The sequence below is a fragment of the Vombatus ursinus genome, unplaced genomic scaffold, assembly GCF_900497805.2.
Source record: "Vombatus ursinus unplaced genomic scaffold, bare-nosed wombat genome assembly UNPS02014812.1, whole genome shotgun sequence".
Classification (NCBI taxonomy): domain Eukaryota; kingdom Metazoa; phylum Chordata; class Mammalia; order Diprotodontia; family Vombatidae; genus Vombatus; species Vombatus ursinus.
In genome coordinates this window covers 24,112,906-24,125,051 of record NW_020954590.1, presented here as the reverse complement: position 1 = coordinate 24,125,051, position 12,146 = coordinate 24,112,906, and positions in this window count along the sequence as shown.

Below are 12,146 nucleotides of genomic sequence, written 5' to 3'. Positions count from 1 at the left end.
ATGAAATAATATTTGTAAAGCACTTATCACGGTGCTTGGAATACAGGTAGGTGATCCAAGTCCTCAAATCTATACTGCACATCATTTTTTCCCTCCAAAATGGTCCAAATCCCACCTGAATGATATTTGTTCTTCATACATATATTTTAGCAGTTATATTAAGGAAAGTTCTTTTTCTATTCATATTTGGTACCAATTTTTTTATCTTTAACAATGACAATAACCTATACCCTTTGACAATTAATATAAATTTCTTCTTTTACACAAAAATCACTTTTTCTGACCTTTTCATCATTAACTGTTCCATATGAAAAATGCCCTAAAGAAACAGTATATCTAACAACTCATTTTGGGAAACATAACAGCATAATTTATACTTATTTCTACCACAGCAGAAGCTGATGTCATTGTCTTCTTGCCTATACATTAACCCACCGACCAACTTGATTATGGCCAAGTCTGACCAAGGCCTGGCTATCAGGTGAAGTTTTTCATTTAAAAAAAAAAAAGTTTTCCACATTGCTGTATTTGATAATTTGGTTGACTAGTTAGAACTGGAAGTCTGAGTAGGAGATAATACCCATGGTTCCTTAGTTTCATCCCCTTTATGTTTCCTTTCCTCCAGTTTCCATAACCCTTCACCCCTCTGACCTAGACATGACCTTCTTCACTGTTCCCTTAGTGAGACCATCTCTCCTAGGCTTTCTGCTTCAGCCTAGAATCAAGGATGGGATCAGTGATCAGAAACATAACAAAAGGGTGGACAGAAAAGAGTAAAGGAGTTGGGAAGATGGCTTCAGTTTGTCATCCCCAACCCAGATTTTGGATGCTAAGACATAAATTTCTGTTCCCCAACTGGTCTTAACAGTCTGATCTTCTGGTGCCTTTAAATGGAAAAGATAAGCCATTAAAGTATTTCAAATAAGAATAATCACGATGCTGAAGAATTTTTATGTCTTTCTGTTGCAGAACAGTACTTATCTCTCTTTTACTATAAACATATACCCACTGACTGGAATCTTTGCTGATCTGGACTTTTAAGAGAGTTGAACTTTGAAATTCATGGCACATAATTATTCTTCAGCTTTGTAAGTCACAACATAAATTTCAGCTACTAATATTAGTGATGGAGCTTATTTGCCTTTGATAACAAAGGACAGTTAAGCTATATCTAATTATTATTTTCATCCTTTTCTGATTTAGGAGACAAGTTGCTATAGGGCTTTAGTTTGGTTCATAAAAGAAAAGGTTTATTTTTCTGAATCTCAATTGCCTAAGTGCTGCAAAGATTTATATCCACAGGACTTTCGTTTAAATTTTGGGAGGAAAGCAAACTTGGTAAATTGTAGGTCAAAAGCAACTGCTTAGTGGAAATTATGAGCAGTTTTAAAATACAATATTGTAGCAACTTGTGTTCACTGCTGCCAACAGTTTTGCTTAATTCTTCACTTAAGGTTTTATGGATAAAAATATAACAATCCTCTCAGAAGTATCCAACAGGGTATAAAATAAAACTGAGACATTTTGCCAGTCTTATAAACATTTGTGCTGCTAGATTTTGGGCTAGTTGAAAGAAACAAGACAGCTTGTTAGGTATCCAAATATAGAGTATATTGGAATTACACCATATGCTGTTCCAGAGAAACGTCTGATGTAGTTAATAACATGCTTTTGATTTATTAGTTGACTTCTGTGCAGATGTGTGATTTCTTGATTCTTTCATTTGTGTCACACTTTTGATGCAATCAACCCTCATGTTCTCTCTCCTTCTTCAATTCCTAGAAGAAAATACAATCAATCACCAGGGAAATCTATTGGGGTAAGAGCACTTTTTATAACATGGTTTTTCTCCTTTATCCTGTCATTTTTTAAAATTTCTTTTTAAAGAGTAAAGAAATGAGGTGGTTCAGTGGCAATCTACTTCTCTACATATTCTCTAATTTTCGGTAGCTTAATTGGCCAGTCTTAGTTTTGAAAGTTTATGAAAAACAAAACCCGAAACCTCTTTGTTTTTTCTCTAGAAATCTGGCATTTTGTAATGGTAATTATGAAATTAGCTGGTCACTCAATCCATAGGATCATGGGATTTATAGTGGAAGAGATGTTAGAGATAATATAATGCAACCCCTTCATTTTACAGATGAAGAAATGAACCTAGAGTGTTGAAAATAAAATGTCAAAGATCACATAGATGAGTAGCAGAGGCTAAAAGCTGAATCCAGGATCCATTGTTGTTTTTACTACCTGACATGAATAACTAGCAAAGTAATGTGATTGAAGACAATTCTGCTAGGCCCAGGTAGCCAATAAAAGACCTTGAATATTATTTAGTCCAGCTCTCATTTTAGATATGAGAAACTTAAATGACTTGGCCAAGGTCACACAGCTGGTTAATTGAAGAACCAAAGCTAGAATTGACGTTCTTGATTATATTGCAGTTATTTTTACTGACATTGTTCCCTCTTCTTTATTCTCTGTTATAAGGGTGGGTATCTGGAATGAAAACAGGAAAAGGATATATTGGGAAATCTATGTAGAAACAAATGGTATCAACAAAGGTTTCCTTTTTAAAAAATATAGTACACTGCTTCTTAAAATTGTTCCTAAAAATTCTAATTTCCCATTGCTTGTTGAATTTCAGCTTGCAGAATTTCAGTGAATTAGAAGGTAGTTATTTTAGATGTAGCACCTGTGTTGTGTTGCCAAGACTCTTGAAATGGCTAGGGCAAGCCCTGAAGATTCTTCTCAGAATTTACCAATTTTAGTGACATGGAACTTACTGAGGGAGAGAATTCTGGAAAAAAGGAAGAGCATCCACCTAGTGGGCCCCTCCAGGGAGCAGGCCCACCAAGGCAAGTGTGGCACAGAAGCATGACATTCCTTCTTGTTGTGGCCAATAATGACCAGAAGCTGAGTAATGAATCTTCATCCATCTGATAACAGGTGTGGCATGCAGATGAGACTGAAAAGCAGAAGCGGCCAGAAGGAGCTTCGTTCCCCACTGCTCAGCACCTTAAAAAAGACTTCACTAAAAGCTAAGGGGAAGATGATTCTGTTCCCTACTGAGGGCTACATAAGCAGTTTTTTTTTAAAGGTTTGTTCCTCAACTGTTTGTCATAATCATAATAGATAAATATCACCTTAAGGTAGCAAAGTATTTTACGTATAATATCCCAGTCGATCCTTATAACAACCCTATGAGGTAGGTGCTATTATTTTCTCCATTTTACAGACAGGGAAATAGACTGAGAGAAGTTCAGTGACATGCTCAAGTTCATACAGCCAGCAAGTGTCTTGTTATCAACTCTCTGACATCATTTTTATTACTTATTAATCTGTCCTCTCTTCTCCTTAATAAAAATGAAAATCAAGACACTACCAAATCTTTGTCTGGTATAACCAATTGGGTAGAAACAAGGAGAGGAAGCTCCATTTGTCTTTAAAGAGACAGAGACATGGTTGTTCTTCAGAGAAAACTGCTGGGGAGCAGTGAAGGAGGCCCTTTCATTTCCCACCAGAATTAGAGACAATGAACAGACCCCCCCCCAAAAAAAGAGAGACAAAAAAACTCTAGTCTAATGCAAACTACTGATGAGAGAATAAGTATACACACACACACACACACACACACACACACACACAAACTCCTTTCCAGTCTTACTATATTTTATACCCTACCACATAATTCAGTGACACAGGCCTCTTTGCTGTTCCTTGAACAAGATACTGCATGTCCTCACTCTGTTCATTTTCACTGACTGTCCCCCATTCTTGGAATGCTCTCTACCTCCTGGAAGCCCCAGCTTCCTTCAGGTCCCCACTAAGATCCCATATTCTAGAGGAAACCTTTCCTGTGATGATTATTTCCTATTTATCTTTGTCTGTACATAATCGTCCATTAGAATTTAACTCCTCTAGAGCAGAGACTTTCTTTTGCCTTTCTTTGTATCCCCAGTGCTTAGCATTATGTGATTGGCACATAGTAGGCATTTAATAAATGTTTACTGACTGACCACTAATATCACTTGGAACTTCACTGTTATTCCAAAATCCTTATGCTCATCTCTTAACTGATTTCCTGCAATGACTGCTTCAAACCTCTTCTACTGTCCTCATCACCAAACTCACTTTAATCCCCTTACTCTCAGAAGAACATCTTATTTCCTACTTTATTAAGGAAATCAAGGTTATTCAATATTATAGTCCTCCAATTCCCTCCCCACTTCATACCTAAAAACTTCTGTATTTTCATGTGTTATTTCTTTCTTTCTCAGAGTCGTGTTTGCTAGTCAGTAGCAAAGATTACACTTGAAACCAGGTATCCAGTCAATTCAGATCTTATACCACTATACCATGTTATCTTTCTTAACATGATGCTGAGGGTCATTCTTAGGCTCTACAATCCTTAGGAGGCTATAATACTTTCAGGATCATAGCCAGGCATTAATTAGATCATTAAAAGCTAAGGGACTTAACTCAGAAACCAAAGATAATGAAGTCTTTAGGAAATCATCTAGGCAAGGGATGATACTTGAACAAGAATTACTTCTACAACATTCTCAACAAAAGGTCATCCATATACAATGAAAGTACTCAAAAATATATATGGAAAGGAGAGTTTGTAAGTAATTCTAAACTTACACCCTAAACACTAACCTTAACTTTCTTAGTAAATTAGAAAGTAAAGTGATCATCTGAGAGTAAGGTGATTAGAGTAAGATCAGTGACAAGGACAGTACAAAGGTTTGAAACAAGCATTGCAGGGAGCCTGCAGGAGAGGAATAAAAGGATTCTGGAGTAGCAGTGAGGGTCCAGGTGATATTAGTGGTCAATCAATAAGCCAATATTTATATTTACGTGTATCTAAGTATACCTATAAATGCAAAAACTGATTTCCAAGTCATCCCTAGCCTAGGTGAATTTCCTAAAGACTTCGTTATCTCACACATATGTATGTCAACACATATGTATGTATGTATGTGTTTGTGTATTTGTGTATGTATATACACCCATCCCTTAAATGATTACTCTCTATCTTCTGACAGTAGAACAATCCTGATGTAAATAATCTCTGATGTAAGTGGCAAAGTGATTAACTACTATTCATACCTATTCAATTGCACTTAAAAAGCTTTTAGAAGCTCTTTTAGAGTACTACTATAGTTGATAGCCACTGCAACTCTCCAGAGAGGAAACTATACTTCCTGACTAAAGAGGATCCTGGAGTTAATGTTATCTGAATAATATTGCCACATATGTCTTCACTTCCTCTCCATCACACTCTCTAATTTAACAGTAAAATGCTGAATTTTAGAATTAGGAGGGGCTCTAAAGGCTATCCAGTCCAACCCATGCCATACTTGAACAAAATTTCCTTTTACAACATTCTTAACAAAAGGACATCCATACGCAATGAAAATAGCAATACATACATATATATGGAGAGTGTGTAAATAAATAATTCTAAACACATACTCTTAAATTCATCTACTTAAAAGGGATGGGGAAAGCTCCTTTCCCTTTGCTCTTTCTACAAATTATGGAACTATCCAGATTCAAGAACAGGAGCTTATTTACAAGTAAGTCAGCAAGACAAATGGAGGGGGAATCACCTAATTCTAACTTAAGGTCTTTGGGCCTCTAGCCTGTTGAATAATTGAGGCCATATTTATTCCAAAGTAGTTTGAAGACTTAGAGATAATGAAGTGTCAAATCATGCTATTATAAGGAATGGATGAAAGAATGGATGATGTTTTGCCTGTAAATAAGGTTTAGGAAGGCTACAATAACTGTCTTCAAATATCTGAAAAGTTGTCACATGGAGGAGGGAATCAGACTTATAGGAATCATGTGCATAAGTTAGAAAGGGACAAATTTTGGTTTTATATAAAGAAAAAACTTCCTAATAATTAGAGCAGCCCAAAAGTGGGGTGTGCTACCTGGGGGGGGTAGTAAGTTCTCTATCACTCATTGGTAGTCTATATACACAAATTGAAGAAGGAATTTGAAGAGAATTAGAGGGAATTCTTGTGCGGTGGAGGGGGATTTTCTTTCCTATACTCTTTTTCTCTGGCTCAGTTGATTTAGTCATGGGATGTAGTAGAAGAAAAAGAGTGTTGATGTGGTAATAAGGTGTTAAATTCCAGTGACCCCTTTCCAAAGCACAAACAGTTCTCTCCGAGTGAGAAGTGGCAACAAAATTGGGTGGGCTAAAAGTTAGCCACCCCATTGGGGCTATAAATAGCCAAGCACTGCAGATAGCCAGCAATTCAGGAATTTTATAGTTCAACAGTTTAAGCGAGTGCAGGTCAGGAGCTGACTTTGGAGGAGACACCTACAGAGGTAAGGGGAAAATCTCTCTTTTCTCCCTTTCCCCCATCCACATCCTATCAGTTGTGGTATCTAGTAGCAAAACTGCTCATATAAAATAGGACACCCTATCAAACAGGTAGAAAGTCAGCTTGAGAAACACAATTGAAGGAGCAGAGACGGACACTCTAGAAAGACAAGGATACTCTAAAGAAGAAGCAGCTTTGAGGAGTTCAACCTCTGGCAGCAGAGAAGAAAGCTGGCAATAGAATCAAAACAGCTAGGCCTGCTAATCAAGAATACTAGAAAACTGAGTAGCTTCAGCTACACATGTTCCCTAACATGTGCCTCACTATTATTGTACTCTGTGCCCACTCTTCCTGTGGATGCTACTTGTTGAGTATTCCCTCCCCAGGTTTTCTTGCTTTTTGTTTTTTGTTGTTTTTTTGGGGGGGAAGGGGAAAATGTCTTGAGCTGCTGTTTTTAATATGCCTTTGCTAAGAGGTAATTGTATAAAATGGCTAGATTTTAATGAGAAGTATAACAATGAAAGCTGCTGAGCCATTTCAGGAGTATACTAGACCCTGAAGTAGTTACCACACTCTAGTGACCCAAAACATGAATGCAAGTACGAGTTAGGCAAATAATATAGAGAGATGATCAATTTCCTTTGGGTATAAGTTGAACAAGGTGTCTTCAGGGTTTCTTCCAATTCTGAAATTTAATGAGAAACTATTGCTGATTACCTGGGATTAAACAGCAGATATCGAGTGAATGATTTCAGCTTTTCCACTATTTAAGGCTTGATTTTTATCATCATAGAAACTAGAAGCTAGAAGATACCTTAGTATTATCTAGTCTAAACCCATCATTTTGGGGAAACTAAGGTCCAGAAAGCTTAAATGATTAACCCATGATAGCTAGTGGTATAACCAAGACTAGAACCAGGTCTCCTAGTTTGTAATATAGTGCTCTCTAGTATGTCATTTGCACAAAACTATTGAAGATCTAGGTCTCCTGATCAATTTTAATATAACCATTCCCAAATACAGTACAGATATGTACATCAGTGCCTATCTAGAAAGGGCAGAGAATTGCCAATTGGTTTTGTGTGTCTAGGACTGCTTCCAAGATAACTATTTGGTTGGACCACAGGAGGATGGAGCCTTCTTGAAGGAGTCATTCATCCCCATGGTCTGTATATTAAAAAAAAGCTGAAAGACCATCTCTGGTTCTTTTGGACTTTCCCTTTGCCTATTCAACTCTTCTGTGTTCTGAACAGACCAGTATGCTACATAGTGATCTTGCAATCTGGGGTCTGGGGTGATCGTGGGACTAGAGATGTGGAAGTCTACATATTTTTAGTCTCTTCCCCTGGAAATCAGTAATGATTGCCTTTGGATAAGGCTACATGTTTTCCCATAGATATCTGAGCACATGTCAGAGATGAAGAGTTTCTAGGACTGGACTTTCCCATTTCAAGAGATGGCGACAGACATAGCGTTCAGAGTTCCTGCAAAAGCACAATACAAAAGACATGTGCACCTGCATAGTCCAAGAGAGAAATTCATGAACATTGTTTGTGACTCCAATCTCCTATGTAGAAGAAGGATGGTTTCAAATTTGCTTGGCAGCTGATTTCAGAATCTAGCCCTCTTGCCAAAGAAAAGAGATTTCCTGGGCAGCTCCAACTTTGGGCAACAATCATCTTGGAAGTGGTCTCGGACATTGAAATCCAATTGGCAATTCTTTGCCCTTTTTAGATGGGTCCTGATGTGTATATCTGTACTGTATTTGGGAAGCGTTATATTAAGATTGATCAGGGTAATCAACTTCTTTTAATAGTTATGTGCAAGGGACATAACTTTGAGTGGCCTCAGATTCAAAATTTATAAAGTTTAAGAGTCCAGTCATCAGACCTAGAGAAAGAAGTTCTGACTCTACAGCTTTAAAAAAAAAAAAAGTATCTTTCTTGAAGAGCGATAAGGACTGGAGTTGGGCACAGAGGGATAGTACAAAAGGTCTGGACCTTGTACTGGACCTAAAATCCTACAGTAAATTATTCAGCCAGTATAGAAAGGATAGTCCAAGTCTTAGGAGGACTGTGTTGGACTCTATGGGAAAAAAAAAGATAAATGGAATGTTAAAGGGAGCTAATAGCTATTTCAGATAATGCCCCTTTGGAGGTCAGCCCCCAGGATCAGACTTTGTCGATGTGAGCTCAGAGTCTTTAGGGAGTCCTAGATCACAGATTATGCACTACATTGACTCAAAGTTCTCAAACTCAAATTTTAAGAAGAAAAAGATATATTACCAATTGGCTTTGTAGCTTGCAAAAAAGTAATGAAGCACAATAAGACAGTCAACAAGCATTTACTAAGCACTCACTAAGTTGCCAAGCACTGTGCTAAGTGCAAAGGATACCATGAAAGACAAAAACAAGATCCCTGGCCCTTTAGGAGCTCACGTTCTAATGAGGGCAATAACATGCAAATAACTATGTAGGTGCAAGACATATCAGCCAGTAAGGTTATCTCAGCAGGAAGACACTAGTACTTGGGGGGAGGGAGAGAGAGTATAGAGAAAAACGTCCTGCAGAAGACAGGATCTGAGCTAAGTCTTGGAGAAAGTCAGGAAAGCCAGGAGATAGAGATAAGGAAAGGAGAAGCCTAAACATAGGAGACACAGTCAAAAGGGTTAATTAGTGAGTCTGGAGATGGAGTCTTATGTGTAAAGAACAGCAAGTGTGCCAGTGTTTCTGAATCAAAGAGCACATAAAAGGAAATGAGTAAGAAGCCAAAAAGTAGGACATGGCAAGGCTGTGAAGAGCTTTAAAAGACAGAGCATCTTATGTGTAATCCTAGAGAAAACAAGAAACCAATGGAGTTTATTGAGGAGCGTGGCATAGTTAGACTTAGGGAAAATCATTTTGGTAGCTGAGTGGAGGATAGAGGACAGGAGAGAAAGACTTTATGCAGAGAGATCAACTGAAAGGTGAGTGAAGTAGCCCAGGCACAAGATGATAAGTCCTATATTAGCGTAGTGGCTGTAAGTAAAAAAGAGACACATAACAGGGATGTTGAAAAGGCAGAAACAAAAAGGCCTGACAAAAGATTGGATATGTGGGGTGAACCAAGAGAAGAGGAAGGGGATGATATATTTTCTTTTTATCCTTATTCAATGAGTTCATTTCTAAGGTTATTGGTCTTTATTGTTTGCTTTTGGCTAAACTATGAATTGTAGAAGCATTTCCCTGGATTAATTTATTCCTTAAAAAGGATACTAAATCTGAATTGAAAGTATAAATAAATATCTAGTATAAATAAATAATTTGGATAAATTGTCTAAAGTTGAAACCCAGCATATTAAATAGATTTGTTGTTGAGTCCTATTTTTTTAAAATGGTCTTTCCAGTGCACTTGAAAGATATTTCTTCAAGAAAAATTAAATATTGCTATGTATGATTTTCTTCCATGTTGTTTTTTTAAAGTCTTAAAATAATTTAGACCCAAAAATGGTACAAAAATTTTTCTGTATGTTTTTGTTTCTGGTAAAAAAAAATTTAATGTCCTTTGAATAATTGCCTTTAATGATTTTTAAAGTATAATTTGGGATATTAATGTGTATTTTAAGTGAAATATTAAATTAAAAGTGTGTTTGGGAATCATATTTATTGCAAAGTGTTTAGCACAAACTCATATTTTTCTACATGCTAATATCTTATGTGAGTTTGTATTTTCATACAATCTGACTCCTTTCCTTTCAAATTCATATCTAAAATAGTGTCATTGTCTTCTCTGAACTGGGAGAAATTTGATTTGACTCATCAGTCAAAAAACTAAATAACCAATTTTTCTACCAAAAGTGCTTTCTTGTTTTTTTTTTACATAAGTCTAACATATATTTTTCACACATCAGATAAATGTAACTTTTCTTTTTAAAAGGTATATACACTAAACATTTTAAAGTGATTAATTTCATTTTTTTCAGATTTTATAGCTATATCAAAAAAATTAAGATGTTTTAATCATTTTAAAATAAATTTTTATTTAAATCATGGAGAAGTGGACCATCTTTCAAATCAATCAATAATCATAATAACAGTTATGTTGACATATTTTTATTACAGTGTATTATTAATACAACCACCATAATAGCACATAGTATTGTTACTCTAGTTCAATACAATTTTATAAATTTCAGAAATCTGTTTTCAAGAGCAAGCATACCTAATTTTTAAAATATGTCTAAGTGTTTATAAAGAAATATAGAGTTCCTAATTTAAAAAAAAAAGTATTTCAATAAGGCTAATATGAAAAACAAAGCACATACACAAATAACTTACTTTTTACTTTTTTCTTTCTGTTTATTTAGGCATCTGAAAAATCCAGGTTCTCTATATGACTCCTACTGGTTCATGAATCCTGAACATTTTATAGTTATTAGTCTAGTATGAAGGGATCACTAGACTATAGGTATGGAGCTGGAGGGTCATCTATTACAACCTCCTCATTTTATCACAGCCAGCTGAAATTTAGGACTGAACCTCATATGAACTGTTGAGAACAGTAGAAGAAAATGAGCTTGGGAGAGATCATAATAAATTATAATAATAACCAATATTTATACAGAACTTTGAAGTTTATAAAGCATTTTACATTAAGTCTTTCATTTGAACTCCACAACAACCTTGTGAGGTAGGTACTGCAGCTATCATCATTCACATTTTATAGATGTGAAAGACACTGAGGCTCAGAAAGTCTACTTTGACATAGCTAGTTAAGTGTCAGAAATTTGGGACAGGATTTGAACCTGATTCCAAGTCTAGCATTCTATCCATTATCCCACATTGTATTTTTAAAACTTCATTTAAAAGGTTAGATGAATCCTATAGTCTCCACTACTATACAAATAAATGAAAACATTTAAAACAAATTAAAAGATTTAAAACTTTATATTTGATTTTTTAAATTAATGATTTGTATATACCCTGCCTTAAGCATAGATGAGTATTCCTTAAATTGTTTTAGCACTCTATTAGTTGGCAGCTAAGAGACAACATAAAGCTTTCCAAAAAAAAAAAATCTTTTTTTTTGAGAAAGAAAACTGTCCTACATTATTGTTAGTTGCCCTATGATTATAAAACCTAAGTAAGTTTTGCTTTTACTAAGGCTTTTTCAAGGATGTGTGTGTGTGTGTGTGTATGTATATATAATTCCACAATAATTTTTGATTGATTTTGTAATAAATTAGTGTATACGCCCAGACTTCTAGGGAAATGCATTTGAAGAAACATCATGAGTAACTAATAGGACTACCCCTTTAATACTTATGCAAAAATATAAAAGAGCACAAAGAAGTATTAAAAAAAAAAACTGGGTTCATAACCTCAACTACCATCTCTAAAGATAAAGCACTTACTTAAAGAGCTTGATTCATTGTTATGCCCAGGTTGTCATTATCTGGTTATTCCCTGTCTATGAATTGATACTCTTTAACAAAATAAATTCATCTGAAATTCCATTACACAGCCAATGACTTCTGCATATTCAGCAACGACATAAGTGAACCTGTAGCTACAGGGAAATCTTAGCTAACTGGAAATCTTACCGAATGAATCATTCTGGATAGCTGAGTTTTCCAGTCAGCTGACAACCAACTTTTTAAGTGATAGAATTTATTTTTAAATCAATTCAACAAACATTTATTAAGCACCTATTATGATCAAAGCACTATCTAGATGCTGGAGACACAAACACAAACAAGATTTGTGCTCAATGAGCTTCCTATAAAGCACAGGTTTAATGTCATTTCCTTTCTCAAAAACCTTCAGTCGC